This window comes from Sciurus vulgaris (genome assembly GCF_902686455.1).
Source record: "Sciurus vulgaris genome assembly, chromosome: 2".
In the NCBI taxonomy this organism is placed as follows: domain Eukaryota; kingdom Metazoa; phylum Chordata; class Mammalia; order Rodentia; family Sciuridae; genus Sciurus; species Sciurus vulgaris.
The window spans coordinates 9,528,654-9,554,259 of record NC_136462.1 but is presented as its reverse complement, the minus strand read 5'-3'; positions in this window follow the sequence as shown (position 1 = coordinate 9,554,259).

The following is a 25,606-nucleotide window of genomic DNA, read 5'->3' as shown; positions in this document are numbered from 1 at the left end:
TGGCACTGTCAACCCAACAGTCTCAAAAGCAAGGAGAGGATCCACCACCCAGCCCCCCAATGCTGCAACAGAGCAAGGAGGCCCCAAGGACCCAAGCCTCCTGCAGCAGGACCCCCTGAATAGCTGCCCTGGAGCACTTTAGCCAGGAGACGCCCCTCGTTGCTGTGGTTGAGCTGCAGGCAGAAGGGGAGGCTTCGTGACTCCTGGTGACAGAGTGGCAGCCTGCAAGCGGAAGCCGTTCTACCTGGAGGCAGGCTTCCGGCAGGCGGACACTCAGCAAATCAGTCTAGGCTGTGCCATTCACCTGGAATTGCAGATGGACAAATATGCACGTGTGTTTAGGACATACTAAAAGAATTTGTTTTGTATTGCTGAAATCCAAACTTAACCAGATTGGCTTCATTTGATCTGGTTACCTTATCAAAAGGGCAAGTTCTACTTCGCGGCTGCTGCTGGTGTCCTGACGGGGCTCCCCTCTGATGCAGAGGACTAGATAGATCAGTTCTGTTGATTCTTTGTTTCGATGGTGATGAAGGTGTTTGTTGCTTGACTGATTTTTTTTTTTTTTTTTTTTTTTTTTAGCAGCACTGGGGGTTGAACCCAGGTCCTTGCAAGTGGCAGGCAAGCACCGAACTGTAACCCCAGCTTGTTACATTTCATTTTGAGATAGGGTCTCCTTAAATTGCCCAGGTTGGCCTTGAACTTGTGATCCTCCTTGTTGAGCCTCCTCTGTAGCTGGGATTACAGGCATGTGCCACCACACATAGCTGGCAGAGATTATTATTATTTTTTGGTACTGGGGATTTAACTTGGGGGTGCTTTACCCATGAACTACATCCCCAGTCCTTTTCATTTTTCATTTTGAGACAGGGTCTCATTAAGTTGCTTAGGGCCGTGCTCAGTTTTTGTGATTGACCTTAAATTTGCAATCCTCCTACCTCGACCTCCCCAGTGGCTGAGATTACAGGGCAGGTGGCACCATGCCCTGCGGACAGAGACTATTTTAATTGGAAGGATGGCTTGGGAGCTTTTACCACCCCAATCCCCCACAGTTTTTTAGCACTCCAGCCCCCAAGTCACTCCAAATCACATGTGAGATCACACGATGCACTGGGTAGGTTCTATGGCTTTGAATCCAGACCTCTAACCCTTCTTCCAAGTAGAGGGCTGCTCCATATCCCTCTGGAAATTTTGGTGTCCCAAACATAAAAATGTCGGTGGGACAGGTCTCCCTGGCCCAGTTAATCCCCATGGGTGGCAGACCCTGGCCAGAGGACCACATTGCTCCTGCTTGCCATTGGGGGCCAGCTGAGACTCCCTTTCTAGGGGGCTCCTCTTGTCTCCCCACCTGGGGCTCCTGCCCTGCATCCCAGGACATAGGAGCCCGGTGTGCCCTCCGCAGCCGTCGGGGCTCTCGCCTCCCTGTGTGATTGACTCACAACTGGTGCATCTGCACGTCTCAGGCTTGGGCTCTTTGAGCACAGGGAGCCCTCTTGTCCACAGCTGCGTCTCGGCGCCCGGCTGCGGCTGGACCAGCCCAGGTGCTCAGGGAGCACTTGCCAGGTGACCGAGGGAGCGAAGGACCCCAGTGGAGGGACGAACGAGCCCACGAGTGAGTTGCAGAGATTTTAATGGCGCGATCAAACATGTTCGATAAAATCTGTGAAAAGTTCTAGAGCTCAAATTGGACATCCGGAAAGCCTTTCGGGTAGAACGTCCACGCATGCCTGAAAAGTCACTGAGGAAGGGAGACGCTGACAGGCCAGGCGAGGACAGCGGTGCTGAACCCACACAGGCCGGCCAAAGACAGCAGCCCAGCGCCACCCGCAGTGGCCCTGGGCAGGAGGGACCTCTGCTCCGGCCAAGGCCCACGGCTCGGCCTGCGGGCTTCACGCTCGGAAGTGCCCAGGATCCTTCACCTATGAGGACGCCTCGATTTAGGGTGAATGCCAAGTTCTCAAAACCAGAATGACCGTAGGGATGCGGGGGCAGATGGCGGGGCTCTGAGCCTTTCCCATCTCCTGGCAGCGCCATCTCCTCACCCTTCTCTTCCCACAGGAAGACTCTGGCTTCTGGGTTCACTCGGCAGGAGAACGACCAGGAGACCCACCTCCCCTGCTGCCTTCCCTCCTCCCTGGAGACCAGCGGGTCCAGATCCTTTTTCCCCAGCCTGGTGGTCATTGGCCCAGCTTGCTGGGCACAGCCCCAGAGGCCAACGTGTGGCAGTGGTGGCTGCTGGGTGGGCTTTGCCTGGTGGCTGATGCGTGTGCTCCTGAGGTCTCACCCAAACTTAGTCCTCAGAGTCCCACCAAGCCTGCTGGCCCCAACTGTCTTCCAATGGAGACTCTCTCCCTTTATCATAGGGGCGGCAGAGTAAGCTTCTGCTAATTTAATAAGAACTCAGATACATGCATGGACTAATCGAGTAAGCAGGCAGCCGGCCCTTCAGTCCTTCTGGAACCTCCTCTGTGCTCAGCATCATGCACGGAGGCTTGGCCTGTTTCCAGACCCTTCCATCCTCTCGCGCTGCAGCCCAGAGCTCTGAGCCTCCCCGGGAGTGGCTGAGCTTGTGCTGCCCCGCCAGGCCTCAGCTGGTGTATTCTCAGCCTGCTGCACATGGATGAAGGGCTGGTCCTTGGTCTGGTAACACCATGTCCCTTCCCATCACAAAATCCGCTGCCAACCAGTGGTCCTGACCTTTTCCTGTGTCCTCTGAGGGACTTGCCTTGGCCTGTAGGCCAGGGACAGGATCCTGGCCAGCACCCTGGGCCTGCTGCCTGTCACCTTCCCGGGTCCTGCTTCCTGCTTGGCCTGCCCTCCTTCCCCTGGACCCCTGCTCCTTCCGTGGCCCCTCCTGGGTATTTCGTCTGGGCCTGCCAATTCCTGTTCCCTTTTCTGGAAGCTGGTGCTCCTGACGGATCTTGGGATCTGTGATTTCCCTCCGTGAGCTCCTGTGGAGCCATCCTGCTCCCCACACCCTGCTCTGCCAGAAACGGTGGCCTCTGTGTCCTCTGCAGAGCCTGGTGAGGGAGGTGAAGCCAACACCCCCGAGGACAGGCCCTTGCCACCCACGTGGAGAGGCCGCAGTGCTGGGGCAGAGGTGGGGAATCAGACTCTGCTCTTCAGAATCACCCTGTCCCATGTGGCATCTATTCCACGTGGGAAAAATACCGGGTTCTCAGAAACGTGGCCTGGAAGCCAGCGACCACAGCCCAGAGACCCCGCATGCTACCCTCCTGCTGTCAGCCCACGGGAGGCGAGCGGTTATCCTGTGGGAGCTGGGGGGGGGCCCGGCACAGCTTCTGTCTTTCCATCTCTGTTCAGACTCTGGAGCAATGCAACCTGGAAGTTCTCTAGCTTTCTTTCTTTCTTTCTTTCTTTCTTTCTTTCTTTCTTTCTTTCTTTCTTTCTTTCTTTCTTTCTTTCTTTCTCTCTCTCTCTTTTTTTTTTCAAATAAAATACAAGAAATTCAGACGAGAAGATGCACCCAACACATTGAATAACAGCCACATAGTGGTAAGGACAGGGTGCCACGTATGGAGCACCTACTAGGTACCAGGAGCTTTGTACACCTGGCCCCACCTAATCTTCAAAGCGGAACCACGTGTGCCTTAACCCCCATCTTGCTGGAACTTGTGGTTCTTCCGCTCAGAAAGTGGCTGATGCCTCCACAGCTCCACAGACCCACTAGGAAACTCCAGGGGGACAAAGGGCTCTTAAGTCGCCCTTTTAAGCCAGGGAACCTGACTGCATCCACCCGATCATACTTTGGGTCACCTAGTTCCTAAATGCCCAAAGGAAAAAATGCTGATTGGCAACTGATCCAACGAGGCCATTAGGAAGATAGACGGCTACCAGAGCTTCTGTAGAACAACCCCGGCGCTGAACAAGGTAAGTATTTGTGGGTTGGCTTCCATATTGAGTCACCCAGGATCATGTAAAATCCATGTTTTGTTCCTAAACTCCTTCTCTTTCTGGATGTGGCCGTCGGGTGTTCGCAGGAACAGGAGAAAACAAACCCACACAGGGGCGTCTGGTGGTCCAGGAGGAGAGGGGACGTGAGCAACCCCCAGGGCCTCCGGGATCAGCCTTCGTCCCCACTAAGACACCAAAGGTATATATTTATTGCTGATGCAAAACCTCCTGCCATTTTAATATACACGGGAACCCGGAATTGCGTTTTGCTGCGGAGGCGGGGGAGGGCCGGCGGGTCAAGCTGCTCCTGCACACTCTGTGGCCTTGTGCACTGCTTCAACTCGTTTCTCCAGCACAGCACACGGCTCACCTCTCTGAGCTCTCCTCTTTCTCCTGTGACCAGTTCCTCACCGTCCCCAGGTCTAGAAGATGATCTGGCATTGGATATCCATTCCTAACTGCCAGGAAGGAACGAAAGCCAGATGGACCAAGGCAGGATCCACACTGGGCGCCCAGCGTTCCCACGTGCCGGCCACCCGCCGCCCTCCTGCACGTCACTTTACATGTCGTGCCTAACTTTTATTTAAGGTTCCTACAAGCCATATGATGGCACGTCTGTGTTTCCCGCTAAACGTAACTTGAAATTTGAGTTCAGAATGAGGAAAGAGTCTGTCTTCCCAGGGAACTGCCATGGTCTGTTGCTTTTGGACGATACTAGTTATATAGCATTGTGTTTCCCTTTTTTCTTTGGCCACTAGGAAACTCAGAGCCTGGTGCTAAACTCGGTCACAGCAACTGTGCTGAGGCCTGTTTGCTAAAATCACATTTTCTTATTTCAAATCCTCTCTTATTAATCTTTTTTCATGTTGGCCATTTGAGCTGCCTCAAATCCTTTTGTAATTGAAAGATGCAGTGTATAAATACATCTGATGGGTACATTTTAAAAATAACCTCACGGAAGCATAGCACGGTGCTATTTCAGGATTCCTGTTCTAGGCTACAGAGTATCTGAGCATCTGGGGTTTCCTGTCAACAACGGGGCATCTGAGCCTTTATATCCAAAGTCACTGTGCCTCCACCTCTGGCCCCACCGTGTGGCAGGCAGCATGTCCTGCAGGCTGCCCTGGCCTGCCTTCTGCCCCTTCACCCCTGCAGGGGCCATGCGGGCTGCCCAGGGCCGCAGCTCTCCAGAGCTCAGGACTACAGGGAAGGAAGAGGCCAGGACGGAAGTGAGGCAGAGGCCCTGCCCCATTACCCTCACTCCTTGGGAAGCTGGGTGGTGCTGCTGGTTTCCTAACACCGTCCCCAAGGCCCTCTCTGTCTGACCGCATTGACTTTTTGGCTTCTTCTCAGTGTCCTTCCCTGGCTCCTTCCATTCCTGTTCAGTCATGTAAAACTTCTTCTTCAAACTCGGAACTCCCCTTCCTCCATTTCTGGCTTAACCCAGGTCCTCTTCATCCCTTAAAACCCCAATGACACGACACCTCTTCCTGAGAAAACCCTCCCCTCCCTTCTCCTCCCTGCTCCCCTCCTGTTCTCTCTTCTCCACCCCTCCCTCCTTTCCCCACTTCTCTCTCTCTCTCTCTCTCTCTCTCTCTCTCTCTCTCTCCCTCCCTCCCTCTGTACTGGGTATTATTGAAACAAGGGCGTCGTGTGCTAGGCAAAACTACCACTGAGCCATATCCCCAGGCCTTTTTTTTTTTTTTTTTTAATTTAGAGACAGGGTCTTGCTGAGTTGCTTAGGGCCTCACTAAATTGCTGAGTCTAACCTTGAACTTGCCATCCTCCAGCCTTAGCCTCCCGAGTTGCTAGGATTACAGGCAAGCATCACTGTGCCCAGCAAGAAAACTTTCGTGATCTCCCCCCATGTACACAGAGTAATTTACTCTTTATTATTATCATTATTAATGATTATTATGCCTGAAGAATCAGTGTTTCTGGTACTTGATGGAGCAAGCAGCCACTGGGTGGCAGGGAGGATGGGTTCCTCTTGCAGGAGTTACTCAAGAGCCTACGCCATCCAGACTTGAATCTCAGCCCTGTCACTTACCGTCATGTGACTGGGCAAGGTATTTGACGTTTCTGTGCCTGGTTTCCACATCTGCAAGATGGGGTAACTAAAGTGCCCCCTTATCCAAGGTTGGTGAGGCATGCACAGCCCCTGGTGTGTGACAACTTGGTCCTGGCTGGCTGTCACAATCACTGGTGGTCTCCTCCTCTCCCGGGGTGGGGCCTCCATTGAGTCTGCCTTAGCTTCTCTCATCTTTTCCAAAGATGGTTTGGTGACATTCCAGCAAATGGCCACTGAATGTGTACCCAAGAGGCGGGCTGGATGACAGGACTGGACTCCCTCTCCAGGGAAACTTGTTTCTGTAGGGCAAGGTCTTGTCCTTTCCTTCTGGTAACAAGGCCCAGCCTCTTCCCCACCCCAGGCACAGGAGAGGAAGGAGCACCTGCCCCTGCTGAGCACCCACTCTGCCCTACCTTCAGATCCTCCTTCCCCACCTGCAGGGAAGACCCAGATCCAGCTGCACGTGCCCCTGACCAGGGAAATGTCCCCTGTATGACAAATGCAGAGGTGTCCAGTGAGCAGGGCCTCTGTCAAGAGAGGAGAAGCTCCTGGCTCCCTTGAGGCCTGCAGGGAGAAGGTTGTAGAATTGACGTGGGTTTAAGCTGCAAGGTGACGCCAGGTCTCCAGCACCACCCCACCTGGACTGTCCCCCATAGGGAGCTTGGCTGGACCTGGGGCCCTCAGGAGCCAGCATGGACCGAGCTGGGTGTCGGCCTCACCCCCATGAGGCAGCCCCCAGGGGTGGAAAGGGAAAGAGGAACAGCTCAGTGGAGAGCCGCAAGCCATCAGGAGAAAAGTGCACTCAGGAATATTCCCAGCAGGGGTGCCGCCATGGAGAGATGCTGGAACAGGGACGGGCTCGCCCCTGTCGCAGGGAGCACGGAAGGCCTCCGGGAGGAGGCGCCATCCGCGCCATGCTGAGGGACGGGAGTGGACCTGCCTGCCAGAAATTTCTGAGCCAGTAAATCAACCAAGTTTGTGAACATTTCCAAGTTTTTCTAAATGTCCTCCATTTGGCCTTCCCAGCGTGGCTCTCCCGAGGTGGGTGGCTTCTGGCCTTGCCTAGGTTGGGAGCGGGTCAAACTGAGGCTGGGAAAAGCCCTGCAAATGGATCCGGGTGCAGACCGCCTGCAGCCCTTGTGCTTCCGAATCTACTCCATTATGTACATTGCAACTTTAGGGCCCAGTGATTCGCAGCCCCTGCAGTGGCCCCCGTTCAAGACCCCGGTCGAAACAGCATTCATTCCTCTTCACTGTCTTGCAAAACATTAAAGAAGTCTAGAAAGGTTTTCCTCGAAGCGTGCTCCCTACGGCCTCCTGCACCAGCTCCCTAGTGCGGAACTTCTGGGTCCCCGAGGCTTTTTCCTTTATGCTTCAGGATTACAAATGGTGACTTAAAACGGTCAGAACAAGGAGCCCCCTGGCCACCGTCAGAGCCACGGTGTTTGAAGAGATGTCCTGCCTGTGTGTTTTTCACAGCTGGAATGGATCTCTTTGGGAAGGCTCTCTCCTCGCCGGTGTTTGGAAAACTACAATTGAATTAGTTAAAGTGTAATAAAGTGTGGGGAAATGTCGAGATATAAGAACCGAAAATAAAGATAATTTAATCATTAAAATTGGCTCTGGTTTTGAGGACATTCATTGCTATGGAGATGGTAGAGCAGATTCCAGCTTGCATTTTAATGGTGAACTTAAATAAATCTGAGTCCTGGAGAGAGAAACTGCTCGTGAAGCGAATCTGAGCTAATCAGCGAAATAGCTCCGACTTGGAGTTGAAGCCCGGTAGTCGTTTGCAGGGAAGAAGCGGAATTATCCAAGCCCTGTCTGGCTTTTGAATTTATTTTCAAGTTCTTTGATTTTTGGAGTCAAGCCCAAACTCTCTCACCAGGCATGCGGGGCCCTCCATATTCAGCGACCCTCTTCCTTTCCACATTCCCACAGCCTGGTCCATCCCTGAACTTGGCCCTTATCTCCTTCAAGGCCCATCTCAAAAGCTGCCCTGACCCTCTCCCTCTCTTGGTAGCCTTGTGCTACCTGAGAACTACTGTAGGGAGTAGTACCAGGGTGTGACCAGGATATGTACTCTGGGGTCAGACCCGCTGGGGGCAAGTCCCAGGTGTGACCTTGGAGACTCAGTTTCTTCACCTGTAAAATGGGGGTAATGCTGGCAACGGCTCTTAGTTAGGGTAGGTACCCATGCGAGTGAGCTTCCCCCAAGCTGGGAAACTCTTAAGGACTTGCTGTACATTGCCCTGTGACATCCCGTTCTGTCTCACAGATGGCCATTCATGGACACGGTTCATTTTCCCACTGGAGTGCAAGGAAAAGAGGATTTCTCCTCTTTGCAAACAGTCAGATGTTGAATAAATGAGTTCGGTCAATAAATAGATTATCTGCTAACAGCAGCCTACATAAACCTGGGGAAATCAAGTCGTTTCCCTCTGTATATTCATGTATGGCTCTAATGCTGTTTCTGGTACACCTCACGATAGGGAGGACATTCAGGGTCCTTGTGTGCCTGGACAGGAGATAAGCACTATCACTTCATCCTCATCTGCTGCTTCATTAGCTAGAGGAATACTACAAAGGATCCCAAAAGAATACTTCCAAGTCACCTGGCAGTTCAAGGTGGTGCCTCTGTCTAGGGCAGCTTCCTCCATGCAGTGACTCAGGGACCCAGGCTCCATAGGGGAGGTCGGTGGGTGTGGAGGGTGCAGCCCCACCTCTCCAAAGCGTCGGAGACCAGGAGAAAGATCAAAGCCCACACGGGGGCACAGGGGATGTGGGGCTAGGCAGCCCCGTCCTGAGCCCTGCTGGTGCTGGCTCCTCTGAGGATCAAGAATTGCCCCTGGACGTCTCTGCCCACCACCATGATGTCACCATGACATCGTATCAGTCACGTCCATGGTGACAGTCTTTACATCACAGCATTTAGAACATACAGATTGAAGTTTCAGTTTGGTTTCTGTTGAGCTGGGGGAGCAGCACACTGCTGGCCTCTTTCCAGCGCTGGGAGGGGGACACGAAGTTAGAAGGGCAGCTGCTGAAAGGTCCAATCAGGACCCTGCTGCAGGGAGAGGAACGGAAGCTCAGGCCTGCTGACCAGCTGCCCTTCCCTGGCCCGGAAGGCGCGTGGAGCCAGGAAGGGCTCAGGGCTTCTGACTCCAGCTAGCAGGGCCTGCCATCTGGCCTCCCAAACCGGAACAGGGACTTGCAGGATTATTAGCAATTCTATTTTAAAGTACACACGTGCCTACCCTCCCCCACGCCCTTTCAGAACGAGGGAGAAAAGAGGATGCTTTTTTCCCCCGTAACTCGATTTGATTAGAATCGAAGCCACTTTATTTCCTCTTTTGTCATTATTAAAAATAAACTTTCCCCTCTTTGTCCACGAGTGGTTGTAGGAAACATTGTTGAATGGGATCCCCCGGCTCTGCGCATTGTTCTAGGACTATTAAGGCCCAAACAGCGTTCTCATTTCCTCTCTCAGAAAATGTGGTGGCTGACTATTTTTTACTGAGTATTTTCCTAGTAAATCTCACTGCTAAATTGGCCACTTTATTCATGATGATTTCTTCAAATATATCATTCTTGTGGCACAATATGAATAATGAAGAGGAATATTTTCAAACACATAGAGGCTCTGAATAAAACTAATGGGCGAGGCTTTATGCGGAGCCCAGAGGGGCTACATCCGCCCTCCGCCTGCCTCGGAGGCAGACTGAGGACCGCAGAGCCGGGGAACCGGGGACCTTCCGCCCAGGCAGAACTTGCCCCATCTTTGGTCTCAGTCCCAGAATCCAGGGCTGACCTGAGCATGGAGGTCAGGCTGGCTGTCCTGGCCTTGCCTCAGGCAGCAGTGGACCTGTGCTCAGCCTCCCCCCAGGGAGGCAGCTCAGTGCTCCAGCTAGACCCTGGCTGGGAGCCGACGTCGGATTTGAACCCAGCTCTGTGAGGTACTCTCCTCCCAAACACTGTCCCCTCATCTTAAAAACTGTGCTAATCGTAACTGTTAGTAGCGCACATCTGGAACTCACAAAGTGCTAAAAACACTGCTGGCAGGTTCTAAGGGCCTGTGTCCCCTCATTGCAATTATTATTACTATTATCACCATTGCCATCATCTACCCCCATCTACCCCGTGTCAGGTGTCCCTGTGGCAAGTCCAGGGATGCCCTTTGGTCTGCCAATCCTGACCCTGCGGGAGACAAGTCGTTGCTGTGGCTGACGTTTGATTCCCTGCTGGCTTCCTAGATCCTGAGAGGCTCCCTGCCCTGCAAGGGAGGAGTGGCCCAGGAACCAGTTCCTGCACAGACTGGCCCCGGCGCTGGCAGGAGGGCCTGAGAGGCCTGGAGCCTGCGGAGGCGTGGCCGGGGGCGCCCTGCACACCAGGTCTGCTCCAGATGCAGCCTTTCCGCAGGCGTGTCCTCTGGCCTGGCTGGGGTGCGCACAGGAGAGACGGCGGTCACCCCTGGATCATGATGGCAATGTCCCCGGCGTTCCTGGAGCAGGTGGGCACATCACGGACCCTCCAGAGTGGGTCCTCAGGCCTTCGCTGGCTGGACAGGAGCCTCCTCCGCCAGGCTCCAGAGCCAGCGCAGCGAGGACTGAGCACGGGCCACACACCGTGCCACCCCTCCACTACCAGGAGCCCTTGGTTCCCCACAGTGATTGATGCAGGGAGCCTTGGCCCCAGGCATCTGTCGGTTGTGTATTCGCCTCGTTTTTAGTTCCTGAACCTTAAGCGGAAGCTCAGTGCGCCCGGGGGCAGCCTGCCAAGTTCCTGTGAGCCGCCCGCTCAGCTTCCCCACTCTTCCTCCGAGAGTGAGTCACCGGAGCAGATCCACCTGGAAGACCAGAGCTCCGCGCCCGGGAGTGGGCAGCCTGAAGGGAGGGCACCGCCTCAGAGCCACTGACATCGGCCTCTTTGGAAAGTCCTTCAGCATCTCCAGCTCCCCATTCCATGACACACACACACACACACACACTTGTGTGCACACGTATGTGCATGCACACACAGGCTCACCCACACACACGCCCCACACGTCACACACAAACACACCTCACACAGGCACACATATATGTTCACACCTCCACACATACATGTACATGCCCACACATGAGTTCATGTGTTCACACATAAACATATGCACATCTATATACATCCAGAGTGCACACATGTCCACGCACACCTATACACACACTCATACATATACATACATATGCATATACAACACACACATATGCTCACACATGAACACATATGCACACTCACATCCGTACATCTAAATGCACACACATGTGTACAAACCACACACCTATTCACACACCTACATGCACAACACACAGACATAGCTGCATATGCATGCACATGCTCACACATACGTGTGTCCGTACTGGTGCACATAAGTCCACGCACGACACATGCACACACACGTGCATCTGGACAGAGGACACAGCAGATGCTCCTCTTTGCTACTTTAGAGCACGCGAGGCAGCTTTATTATTTCCTAAATTTTTTTAAAGTTTAAAATCCTTAAAAGCCTCAAGAAAAGAAAGAAAAGCAGGTTGATGTGATGGCAAAGTGGGGAAAATGGTGAGGTGGGGTGAGACGGCAACGGCAAGTGAGCAAATCAAACGGAACAGAGCCGTGCAGCTACGAGGCTCTAACGGAGAAAACAGGAAACCGACGTCACAGAAATCTGAAGCAGTGATGTGGAAACACATATGAGATCATCTGAGAAGGAAGATTCGAAGAAAGGTAAAAATGATGGGAGGGTGTTTAAGCCAGCGCTGTGTCACTGTGGTCCAAAGACCTGACAAGTCAACCTGGGAGGAACCGTTTATTCTGGCTCACAGTTTCAGAGGGTCAGCCCATGGTCGGCCAAGGCCATCGTTCTGCATCTGAGATGAGGCAAACTTCATGGCAGAAGGGTGTGTCAGAGGAACGCAGCTCAGGACATGGCAAGGCAGCAGGCAGAGAGAGCTCCGCTCCCAGGGGACAAAATGGAAAGCCCGAAGGCTCAGCCCTGGTGACCTATTTCTCCAGCCACACCTACCTGCCCCCAGGCGCCACCCAGGTGATCTGTGTCAGTGGATTCGGCCACTATTGGGTCCCCGCTCTTATGATCTGATCATCTCACCTCTGAACATTCCTGCGTGGTTGCACCCAAAGTTCTAGGACACACCTCACAAGATACCAGAGAAAAAAGATCAATTATTACACTTTTTATGGAAGAAACCAAATAGATAGGAATGGAAGTTGTAACAAGGACGTTTGGAGAAATTTTATGTCCTTCCTTTCTTTCTTCCTCCTCCCTTCGAAGCAAGAACAAAGGTCAGGCAGTTGGTGTGGATGGATGAATCCAGTGCAGCTGGAGGGGGGAATGGAATGTTAATTCCTCAGGACACTTCCCCCTGCTCTGTCCAGGAACCAAAAAGTCACCTGCCTCCAGGGGGACCGTCCCTCCCAGCAGGGAACTATTAATGAGCATTCCCTGGGCTGCGTGGTTCCCCTGAATTGCCCCTCTTCCTCCCTTTCATTGGAAGGGTGGGATAAGCAGAAGTAAGAGACCTGGAAATTACAAAAAGGACAAGACTCGCCCCTCCCACGGACACCCAGCTCTGGGCCCCCTTCTCTGCAGAGTAGTCTGTGTTACTTATTGTTCTTTAAATAAAATTTGTTTTCTACGCTTGCCTCTCCATTTCCCTGGGTTCAATCTTCACATCTGGGGAAGCAGAACTTGTCACTGATAAGCCAATGGTAACACCTCCCTCCCTCCCTCCCTCCCTCCCTTCCTTCCTTCCTTCCTTCCTTCCTTCCTTCCTTCCTTCCTTCCTTCCTTCCTTCCTTCCTTCCTTCCTTCCTTCCCTCCTTCCCTTCTTCCCTCCTTCCCTCCTTCCTCCTTTCCTTCTCTCTCTTTCTCATTTTCGTGGTACTGGGGATGGTACCAGGGCCTCATGCACACCGGGCAAGCACTCTACCATTGAGCTACATGACCAGACCCAAATTTTCTTAAACTGGAAAAGAAAACTAAGAATTTATGTGGTATGGTGGCCTTGTTTTAAACACATTGATATTGAGAAGTAGGATCAAGAAAGGGAAAGTTCAAAAGTGAAAGCTAGCAGGTTGGGTGATATTCTCTTCCATTTTCTTTTCTCTCTGTGTGTGTGTGGGGTTACACACATGGACATGGTGTGTAAAGAGAATGGGAGATGCAAATAGACCTGGAGGAACAGACTCAGCGGGAGACGTGATTCCAGGGTGCAGCAGGCCCAGGGTCGAGAATCAAGACTGCAGGTCCAGCAGGCCTGTGTTGGCTCCGTCAACCAGCCAGCTGACTGAGCATGTGGACACCTGGTGGAGACCCAGATCTCTTAGACACGTAACAGTAAAGTACAGACTCATGGTCGTAGGGCTTCCTTATCATCTTCTCCTGAGAGTGCCACGAGATGACATGTGTAATCACCCAGCAGTGGCAGGTGAGGAATGAGCTCTCCAAAGGGGTGGCTTCCATTACTGACATTCAAAATGGCAGTGGTGGGGACTGAGGGAGAGTCAAGCCTGGACGGGATGATCTTAGAGAGTAAGACAGGGGTGATGTCACCCTGGAAAGCCACAGTCAGGCTCCACTGTGGAAGGAGAAGGGTCCTAACTAAATCTTCAGCCGTTCTAGGGCTGGTTCTCACAGCTGGCAAGCCGCAGTGTTGACTTGAATCCAGACCCCAGGACACCCAGATCAACACATTCCCTAATTAGAGTAGCCACCCCTTTGTTCCAGAGGGACAATTCAACACACTTTTCGTTATATTTATATACCATTACTCCCTTATAAGTTAATGAATCTTTAAAGGGTATAATCAAGAATAAATGAGTTGATTGATAAATGGGCAAATGGATGCATAAATGAATGACTTGGTGAATTCTGGGAGAGATAAAATAGATATTTCTCATTAAAATTTCAATGACCTATTAAATGCGGGATCCCTTGAGTCTTCTCCTTCCAGCTGACCTACAAAGCAATGAGGACACGCCACTGTAGAAATGCCAAGTTGTATCCACATTCCCTACTCTCACGTATTCTGGTGGTTTTAAGAGAGAACATGGAGACTGAGCCACCCAGGAATCTCCCCTTGCCCTCTTATGATTATTATGTGGGATATTTGAGGAATTATGGAATATCTTTGTTGAAAAGAGAACACTGGTGCTTTTCTTCTGATGAGAAAACAAGGCTGGCACCTGGGACAGCACCAAAGAATAGGATGGGAGTCCCCATGGGTGTGATCAGAGGCAGCGTCGGGAGGACTTCAGAAAGTGACGTGCATTTTGTAGGACATCTTCTACAAAGAGCGCGTCGGTAGGCATGACCTGGGGAATCCACCTCGCGTCGCCCAGCTCTGGTGCTGAGGAGGGTTCTGAGGTCCCACTGGGACACTCCTGCTCTTGATAATTCTCCATCATCACCTCTCCCGTGACGTTTGCTCCGAGGCTTTCCCTGTCCACACCTCGTTCAGACCATATTGGTCACAGCCTACTCTGTACTTGAACCCCATGCCTTTTTAAATAATCGCAGTGTTTCCCAGGGGTGTCCATACAGATACCTCAGCAACTGAAACTGACTCCACAGGACTTTTGTAGAAAAGAGTTTACTGGAAGGCCAAGGTGTGGCTTCGTGGGCTGAGCCACCAGGGTTTGAAAGGTTGGGAACTGGGGGACACTCTGGAGGCCTCCGTGGTGGCAACCAGTGCTGTTGGCATGTGTGAGCTTGGGCCACTTTCTCTTTGTGCCACCACACAGATCGTCTGAGCCTCCTTGAGTCACCTGCTCTTCCCTTGGCAGAGACAGCAGAGTCCCTCCAAGGGCCTGACTTCTCATTCAAATCTCCCACAGGGAACCCATTTTCCATTGGCAGAAGATGGGGACAGGCAGAGAGAGAGGGACCACACTGCTCCAGAGTGTAATTTCTGACATGCGTATTGCCTCACCCTAGCCCCGCGGGACCGTGGGCTTCTTGGGAGGAGCTGTGCCTTCCTCAGATCTGGAATCAAGGCAGCAGAAGTGTGACCAACGGGATGTAGGTCTTCATCCAAGCAGAAGCAGATGCCCTTTCCAGTTCTGGGCCAGACTCCTCAGGAATCTGTAGGTGACGCCTCCAAAGAATGGAAAGACCAGCACCGGCCCAGTGGATCTCATCCCCCTAAACTCCTTCTGAGGCAGAGGCATCAGACTGTGACATTCTAATGTGGCACCGTTTGGTATCTAGAACCACGAGAAGCAATGAGTGAAGGTTAGAGTTTCTAGAACTACCAGAGCTAGGGCGTCTCTCTCTGTCTGTCTCTCTCTCTCTCTCCTTTTCTTTTTCCTGCTGCTGGAAAATTATTTCTGGTATCATTAAAATTCTGCTCCTATAACTTGTGACAAATGACGGGAAGCACCAGGTACGGTTGGTGAAGTGCCTGTTGGTGAGAACCTTCCAGCACTTTGGGGTTTTATGGATGCTTCACACCTGGTGCTAAAGTTCACAAGTGAAACGTGGGGGAAGCAGATGCTCTCTCTTGACTGCGCCGCGCCTGCCCATACGGATGGGGAATGGAAAACAGCGAGGTCCCCTAAATCCACAAAATCTGTTGTGGTGCCTCTTGATCTCCATTCTGAACATGGGAAGGACGCCCGGACGTACGTGGTGAAGTTGGTCCTCCAGAGGCCCAGTGCTTTTGGGAAGGGGGTGGACATGTTCACAAAAAGAGGAGAGAGCCAAGGCGGCTGAGGGGAGCCGGAGTGAGCGAGAGGCATGGATCCCGATGCTGGAACCTTCAGTCAGACTGGTTCCGAGGAGCAGGGACGAAAGTCAGGTGCTGGGCCCGACTGACCCGGGAAGATCTGCATTGTGAGGCTGCTGTAGTTTGGAGAGTTGGTCTGGGCAAAGGGAGGGATGTGGAATTACAGATTAAACAGAGCCAGCATCCGGAAACGAACTTGAGTTAGCCACTGGAAAATCAAGGAAAGACTCCTGGAAAGAAGACCGGGGTCTGGTGTCTTTGTGCTTCTTTTGCATTTCTTCTCTCTCCTCTCCTCTCCTCTCCTCTCCTCTCCTCTCCTCTCCTTCCCTTCCTTCTTTTTCTTCCTCAGATAATATGGTCTTAAGAGATACATGGTGAATTTTTTTTTTTTTTAACCCAGGGCCTCACACATGCCAGGTAAGCACTCTACCATTAAGCCACATTCCCCCCTTTTTATTTTATTTTGAGACAGGGTCTCACTAAATGGTTCAGGCTGGCTTTGAACTTACATTCCTCCTGCCTCAGCCTCCTGAACGGCTGGGATGATAGGTGTGTGCTACTGCACCTGGCACGTGGTGACTTTCATACAAGAGAGCGCGTTTTCTTCAGAACTACGTCGTGTTGGGCCAGGGCCTATGGAGTAATATTCAGGATTATTTTCTTCATCTTGGAATTCTTCCCTCTACCCCACGTCTAATCCTTTGGGCTTCTTCTCTGGAGACTATGAAAAGTCTAGTCTGTCGCCCAAGCCTGCGTCTTACATGTTCTTCGATTGCTTCACACGTTATTGGATCAATAGGATTTCAAATTTCTTTATGGTACAGACTTGCGGACAGATGTTTGTCTTTAGGGCGGAGACTATTCTTTGTGGTGTGGGGTTGCAAAGCCTAGTCCCCCAGGATCCTGGAAGGAGCACTGTGTTGGCCCAGTTCTGTTCTCTGCGGCCAGTGCTGATTTTAAGCATCTGGGCTGGGGGAGGAACAAGAGTGGATGCCATTGAACTTGATAAGAACAGTCCCTCCCTGCAAGGGACTCCCAGGGACAGGGCCCTCTGCAAGGATAAGGGGTACAGATCCAGGCTGGCCTGAGATTCCAAGCACACTAAAGCCCAAAGAAGGAGGCTTCCCAGAAGAGGTGCCTTAGAACTGGGCTGGGGAGAAGGTGCATTTTAGGAGTTGGTGATGGAAAGGCAGGAACATGCACCGGCCAAGGAAGAACATTTTTGGTTTTTGCATTTTTTCCCTTCCAGCTGGAAGAATCACATTCGCCCTAATGAAGCAATGCTTTTCTAAATGAATTGACTTGGGCACCGTAAGAGTTAAAACACACCTGACTCTGCCTGACTTACATCCAGCGAGGAGTTTATTCATTCACAGTTTCTAGCTGGTTGACTTTTATAAATGAAGCAATAAACACAACAATATTAAATATGCATCTCTAATATTTCTTCACATTTATTTCCATTGCCGTCACTCTGAAGTACCTGCCGAATTCTTTGTTGAGGTTTTATTTTCTTCTTTTGTATTTGATCTTCTCTGTGCAAGAGACTTCGATTTACAGATTCCAGTGTACTTGGTTTAATAAAAAAAAAAAAAAAACAAAAAAACAAAAAAAACCCCTAAAACCAAACCAAAACAACAACGCCATTTCCAGCTCAGTGTGGAAGCCCTGGCTACGTTTCTTTGAGTTCTCTGTTTGTTTTGAAAATTCCATGCTGTAGAGGCCACGACCTTCCAAAAAGAGCCAGAGCAGGACATGATTTGCATAGTTTGGAACACCTAAGATTAAGTGCTGGATTGAAAAAAAATAATGCAATTGCTACATTAGTAGAGGAAATGCAATGTTGTAATTTAACCCTTGATCTCCTTATAGTGCTCTGATATGCAGACCACGTCCAATTTTTCTGAAAGATAATCTCAGATTAAAAAATATATACGTATTATTTGCATTTGACTATAATTAGGGAGTTTTTTTTTTTTTTTCTGATGCATGGAGCACCCTGCACCTCTCTTTATCAAGGGAAGTTGCTAAAAGCAGAAAAAAGAGACTCGAAGTCTCCGTTAGTTACCATTCAGCTCAAAACGTGTCCCCACCTCCTGTAAACTCGCTCATGTCATAAAACACAAAGGAAAGTACTTTTCATGCCAAATATCAGAGAAGTGCTCTCTCCTCTATACTGCACAAGTCACAGAAACGATGTGTTCATTTTAAATTCCATTCATGTAGGTCCCTAATAAAAGCTATTATAAAATACAATTGTGTGGAGACAAAAAGAGAGATAATATCACTATAGCTCAATATAAAATTTAAGTAATTAAGACATGAAAACTATTACACAATTTACTACGAATGCAGCAAGAATAATAAGATGTTTAACCCCGTCCCTCCCGAGTCCCCTCGGTCTCTCCCTCTTCAGCACCGAGTGGAAAAACAGGTGCTGAAATGAGGCAGGGCCGTTGAGGATGGTATAAGGATGGTAAGAAAAGAGGCGGCTTTTCCTTTTCCTCTCGGGACGAGAGGTGGCCCTTCGGGATGATGCAGCCTTTTCCAGGACCACCTGATCCTATCTGGAGAAAATATGGCATCGCCCATCCTGCAGACCAACCTCGCCAAGGGGCCATTGACCAATATCAAGCCACAGTGCTCACAGACAGTCCATGGGCGTGGACGGAGCCTGACCTGAGGTCCGATAGAACTGAGCTCAAATCCTTGCCCCGCACTGTCACTGCCTGCCAGTTTTGTGACATCAGGTGACTTTGAGGTCCGCCGTTCTCCAGCAAGAATGGGCAGTCACACTTCTCTGCTCTGTATGGGTCAGGCACTAAGGGGGCACAGGACAGAGGATTCTGGGGCAGAGACAGTGGGGCATTCACACTTCACGACTCAAACGGGAACAACGGGTGGTCTCGGAGCCTCGGTTCTGGGTTTTCCTGAAGGGGAGCGTGTGTCTGTCCCAGATCATTTCGATGGCCCAGAACACTAACACCATGAATCAGAGAAGGGACGTGCTATTTCCAGGCTGCTGTTTTCTAGATTTTCTGATTTCCTTGAAGAGAGAGGCTCTGTGTGGTGTGAGCAGGTGACGGTCACATCTCCAGCACTTGCTGAATTTCACCGAGGGTGAGATTTCTGGGGCCGAGGTCTTGGGCTTTGTGCCTGCTTAAGGCAGTGGTATCTCAGGAGAATACCAAGATTTTTTTCTTTTAATTGTACTCACTTTCATGATGACTTTCCATAAAAGGCAAAGATGTGGTTCTTCTTCTAGGGCAGTGGTATAGTGAATTTTCCTTTCAAAGTCAGTTGACCTTGGATACACTGCAAGACAAGGTCTGCTGCTGCTGTGTCCCAAATGTCACTACACTGCCTGGCACGGAGAAGGCGCCCAGGAAATATTTGGTAAATAAACAAAATAACTAATAGTATGTCGATATGGCCAGCCTCCTGGGAACTGGTACACGAGACTGCCTCCTATCACGTGCGCACGTCTGTTACGATCAGTGGATGCCGAGGGCGGGAGTCGGCTCTCTCCCGAACGTTCGTTCATGCTGTGGCTCCTTATGCCTGATGGCTCTTTAAGCACTGAAGGTCCTTGCTCCTGGCCGCCGCCCTCCACACGTGCCTGTCAACTCCTTTCTCCAAAGCTCACCCTGGGGTCTCCCTGGGGTTTGCCTCGGGAATCCAGGGCCAGTATCTTGTGCTAATTGTACACCGTTGGGGAACGTGTAGGGTCTTCCTGAGCCCTTGACCCCAAATGGTAATGCAGAGCCTAGATTTGAACCAGGCTCCTCCAACTTCACCCACCTGTGTTCTCCCCTATATCTGGGTCACCATCCATATGAACACCATTGGGAACCTAAATTGACATCCCAAGAGCCTCTTGGGGGTGGTCAGGGCAGACTGAAAGGTGACACAAGGCGGGATCCCAAATAGTGTATGTTATATCCAAAGTGGCACCCTGGGATCCTGTATTCACAGACTGGAAATACAGAGACCCTGCCGGGATAGGATCGGGTGGAGGAAAGGACCGACGGCTTGCTTTTCCTGCTCTGAGCTTCCGCGCACGATTGTGCTCAGACTCGCCCAGAAAAGATGTTGCTCCTTAAAATAAATAGATGTTGTTCCTCCCGAGGCACCAGGAAGCACCAATGTGCCAATCTACCACATCCACAGAAGTCGGAGAATCAGAAATACCCAGCGAACATCACTGTCAATTACACATTCTTCTGGAGGATCTTTGTAGATTCTGATTCCAATGTTGCCAGTAGAATATTTGAGAATTTAGAAAAGCAGGATGGAAACAAGAATCATTTTTGATCCTACATTCCCCTATTGCTCCTTCAGGTGTTTGGGGCTATATCCATTTTTTTTTTTCTGTGTTTATGTAAAAATAAGGATATTTCAAAAACATTCATACCACATTGCATGTTCTGCTTTGGAACCTACTAATCCTCCTCAATAGAGTATAAAGTTCTTTAAATTATTAAATATTACTTACCCCACACCCATAACTTTTAATCCATTTCCTATTCATCCTATTTTTAAGCACTTACATTTTTTCTATTTACATTAAGCCAAAGACCTCTACCCAACCCTTGCCCCCTCTTCCTCCCCATATGACTGAACGCACACTTCTGTGTTATTTAGCTCCCATCCTGCCACCAGGGTTCGCAGAACTATTTGGGGACATCTCTCCTCATTTGGCATTAGCATCCTCTCAAGCCAGTGTCTGGCAAAATCTCCCCGGAGCTGACCAAGCGGTGAGTGAGACACTCAGGAGTCCTTCCTGGACGGCGTCCAGGATGGCTGGAGACGGTGAGCCAAGCAGAAGGGCCTCTGAAGGCACTTTTCCCATCTGTGACGTAAGTCAGAGGTTGCCGCCTGCCTGCGAAACCCCCCAGGGCACCATGACGGCAATGTGCTCGGCTCATACCCGCCATTGTCTGAAAGCGGGTCCTTGTTTAAGTGTTGTTAGTGGTGAGTTCGGGGTGACAGATGAAACCAGCGCTTGTTGGGTTTTTGCTTTTAGTTCTCCTGTTTCTAGCAAGGTCACTTTCTCCCTTTGATAAAGTCACTGTGCCCAGTTCCCTTCCTCCAGCCAGCTCCCTGGCTTTCTGGGGCATCGCCTTTGCTTTCCATTTGTGTCACTGGACTGTGACCCCCGATGGCCGATTGCAAGCCCTAGAATCTGGCCGTTAACTCTTCAGCCAGTTCACACTCTGAGCTCCCACACTGGTCTATGCCCCCTCCAGCCCGTCCCACTGGTTTTGTAGGAGTAGGAACTCTGCTCACAGCACTGTGTGGGGAGAAGCCATTTGCTGGTGGCCAGGGATGAAGGTCACAGTCCCACCACATGACCAGCTGTGCACCATTGTGGGCTAAAAACTTCTTACAACTCCCTGTGGGCGCAGGCAGTCTTTATTTTGATTGGGGGGAAAGGAAGGTGGAATTGCAGGATGAGAAAGCCGTTGTGCTGGGACAGGATACTGACATCCAGCCCCCTCCCACCATGGCTCTCCAGCTGTGGGTCCCTAGGCAAGTCCCTGCACCTTTCTGGGTCTTTTATTTGTAAAACAGGAATATTAACAAGTGGAACAGACAATTTCTGGAGGTGATTTTTAAATACAGACTCTCCACCTATATAAGCACCTAGGGAAGAGTAATAATTATATCTCAGATTTATAGGGTGTGCAGAATAGGTACAAAAAATATATTTTTTTGTGCATGATCTCAACAAACCCATAAGGTGCTATATCAGCTAAGAGCCGTGCTCAGCTGTTATAACCCAAAATAACAATTTAGATGCTGTTTTTCTTTTCTACTGTATTAACTCCACAGAGCTGCAATGGTAAGTTCTATTGAGTCAGTGGCCCAGAACCTTCCCAACTTTCTGCTACTCCTCCCTGAGTACATTACTTCTACTTTCACAGTCACCTCATGTTACAAGATGGCTTCTGTACCCCTAGCCATCATGCCCTCATTCCAGGAAGCAGAAGGGGAAACAGGGCAAAGATGGGGGATGAGTCTCCCAGACTGCTTGATGCCCTTTGAAGTCTTTTCCAAGACCCCATCCGATGATGTCCACCTGCATCTCTGGCCAAAGAAAGTAGTACTTGCCTGGACACCTGCTGCCCTCAGTAATGCCAGAGTTCTTGTGTGAGGAGGAAGAGTGCCGGGTGCGGGTGCGGGTTGGTAATCATCCTGCTGGGGTAGACTCAGCCCTGGGAGGGGCTGTTATGTCACAATCTGACCGAGGAGGAAATCAGCTAAGCGACTTGCCAAGGTAGCAAGGGGGCTCAAGGGTTGAAGCCCAGAATCAGGCCGCCCTAATCGGAGGCTCCGTGAGCCTGAGGGCATGGCGCTGCAGAGGCTCAGGGCTGGGCACCGGCCCTCGCCCGTGGGCGGGGCTGGAGGACTGGCCTCAAGGACCCTGGGAGGGTCAGATGAGAGCACAGATCAGAGAGCTCCAAGGAGCACAGAGGTGCTCGACAAGCCAGAGACAGAGCTGACGCCAGCTGCACACTGTGCCACCTCCCACGTGTCCCACCTGCAGCACAACCCCGAGACACCCTAACTGCCAAAGGCCAGGGAACACTGCCTGACTTGCCTTCTGTCCTGCACCACCTCCTTGGATGGTGGACTTCCTAGAAGTGGAGGGTCTTCCTGGGACATGGTGAGGCTGGTCACAAAGGGTGAGTGATAGAGCAATACTCCTTCCCCTTTAGGTGTTCAGTTACGTGACTCTCCCCTGTGTATCACTGAGGTGGACAAACCTGGTGGCAAAGAGGGGCCTTGAGACCAGCCCACCTGTGTGCATGCACATGTGGACATATGTGCACGTGCCTAAGCAAGTTGTGTGTACACGTATGCATGCAAATGCCTGAGCATGCTGCTGTGTACATGTGTGCGTGCACGTGCCTGAGCCTGCTGTGTGTACATGTGCATGCATGTACCTGAGTATGCTGTGTGTACATGTGTGTATGCACATGTCTGAGCATGCTGCTGTGTACATGTGTGCATGCACGTGCCTGAGCCTGCTGTGTGTACACGTGCATGCATGTGTCTGAGCATGCTGCTTGGGGAAGGCTGCATAAGTTTCTCAAACCATATCATTCAGGTTAAAGCACTTTCAAATATTGACCAAGCAGACAAGGGGAAACCAGGAGCATATTTGATATGTAATAATTATGAAGACACATACGTGTTTTGTTCTGAGGAAAAATAATCTTCCACCAAGCATTCCTAAAAGACACAAGAAAAAGACAATCACGTCATTTTGAGAAGTCCATGGGTGACAGGGGCTCTCCCAGGTTGTCCTCCATCTGGCTTCTGCATGAAGATGTGTTGATCTGGAACCCAGCCAGGGCTTCTGGGTTTGCTCACCTGATCACTGGAACTCATGGTTCCCAGAGGTGGCCAGGTGACATGTGAGAGGGTTGATCTGGTCTGGTTTCTCTGTTTTCTGGAGACTGCCTGCTCAGCAGGCAGATGAAGGCAGAATCCCACCATGCCCCTCTTGTCACCTTGACCTGAACAGAGCCAGGACCGCAGGGCCCCTCCCGGGTGGGCTCCGGGTCTGGAGTTGGGCCCTTGTTCTGCGCCCCCTGGTGTGTCCACACAGGACAGGGTGGTGGAGCCCTGTACTCCTGGCCTCTCCAGACGGGGGCCCACCTCAGGGTCTTTGCACTGGTGCTCCTGGCCTGCAGCCTCCCCCAGGAGTTCCGGGTTCTCCTCTGCCTCCGCCACATCTCTCTCAAAGGTCCCCAAGCCCCCAGCTCTCTCTTCTTGCCTGTTCTGCAGACCACTCTGATGCGGACGTTGTGTGTGTATATATAGCGTGCACGCACAGGGGCGTGGGCTGCCTACAACAGGGCGCTTTGTGAGAAACGTTCGGCTGGATGACCACACCCAGTTGTCAGTGAGTGACCATCACCGAGCACACTTACACAGATAGACCACTGTCGGGCACAGGCCTCTGTCTGGACCCGCCCTGGATTGCACCCAGGGACGCAGTGAGCCCGAGACGCGGGAGGCGGCTGCTGATGTGAGGCCACAGACCTTTTGCGGTCCCTCCTTGTCTAGCAGAAGGAGTGTCCTCTAACCTGGAAAGGACAGGACTGTGACCACTCTCGGGCAGCCGAGCTATGCGTGACTGCATGTGCCAGACTTTCAAACAACTGGCACCGCAGCGGGTGTGTGTGCTCCAGCATCGCCACGCACGTGACCCTTGTGCTAGGACCTCACGGTGCCAAAGATGTGGCCTGGTGGCGGGAATGTTCCACCCTACAGGCCCATCGCTGTGAAGGATCGCTTGTGTGCGTGTGATATTCGGATACACACACTGGCACACGTGAACTTCCACGCCTCTGTTTCTCGCCGGCCTCTCCCCAGAACGCCCGCTCCGCTGGGTTTGATTTTGGTGGAGTGACTAGCGATCGCTGGCACGTCGGAGTTGCCCGGCGCGTCTAGGTCGGTGGCTTGTGAGCGATAAGCACAGGCCCCAGAGAGAACGGAACTACGGCAGCCAAGGCGTCTCACACCAAGTCCAGCCTGCATGGCAGCCTCCTGCCCTCTCTTTCTGAGTCAGGAGGACTCCTCCCACGGGGACAAACCCACCAGCACATGCATCACCTGGGGTCACCAATGTACCTGCCTCACCTCTTCCTGGGACTGTGGGCACCAGCTCTTCGGAGGGCTGTGCCTCCCCAGGGTCACCGAGTCCTTTCTGATGGTCTCCTGTGGTGGGGCTGAGGCTCATTGCCACACCACCCTCTTGTTCTGCAGCTTTGCCCGAAGCTCACGTTCATTCCGCGTGTGCGGCGGGCCAGGCACCAGGCAGGGTGCACGGCAGACATTCACTTTGCTGCTTTCTTTTCTTTCTTTCTTTCTGTTTTTTTTGTTCTGTGAATTGAACCTAGAGACCCTTAACCCCTGAGTCACATCTCCGCCCTTTTTATTTTTTATTTCGAGACAGGGTTTCACTAAGTTGCTTAGAGTCTCACTAAATTGCTGAGGCTGGCTTTGAACTTGTGATCCGCCTGCCTCAGCCTCCCAAGCTGCTGAGATTACAGGAGTGCATCACCATGCCAGGCTCTTCTGTTCTTTCTTTCAGTCACAAGCTATAGAAACACAAGCTTTCCTTTCAACTCTGTAAATTATGTGTGTGTGTGTGCATGTTGCCCCTATAGCTGTACCTATATCTATACCTCAACTGAAACCAAAAGTTCAAGAAACACTGATGTGGCTGCATCATTGTACTATGCTGATTTTAAGTCCTTTGGGTATAAACCCAGGAGTGGGATAGCTGGGTCAAATGGTGGGTCCATTCCAAGTTTCCTGAGGAATCTCCACACTGCTTTCCAGAGTGGCTGCGCCATTTTGCATTCCCACCAGCAATGTATGGGTGAACCTTTTCCCCACATCCTCACCAACATTTATTGTCGCTTGTATTCTTGACAATTGCCATTCTGATAGGAGTGAGATGAAGTTCTAGAGTAGTTTTGATCTGTATTTCTCTAATTGCTAGAGATGTTGAACATTTTTCATATATTTGTTGATTGATTGTAGATCTTCTTCTGTGAAAAATCAGCATATGACAGTGACACAGTCACATCCAAGTTTATAGCAGCTCAACTCATAATAGCTAAGCTATGGAACCAACCTAGGAGTCCCTCAACAGAGAAATGGATAAAGAAAATGTGGTATATATATGTGAATGATGGAATATTACTCAGCCTTGAAGAAGAATGAAATTATGGCATTTGCTGGAAATGGATGGAGAATATCATGCTAATTAAAATAAGCCAAAACCCCAAAACCAAAGGCCTGATGTTTTCTCTGATAT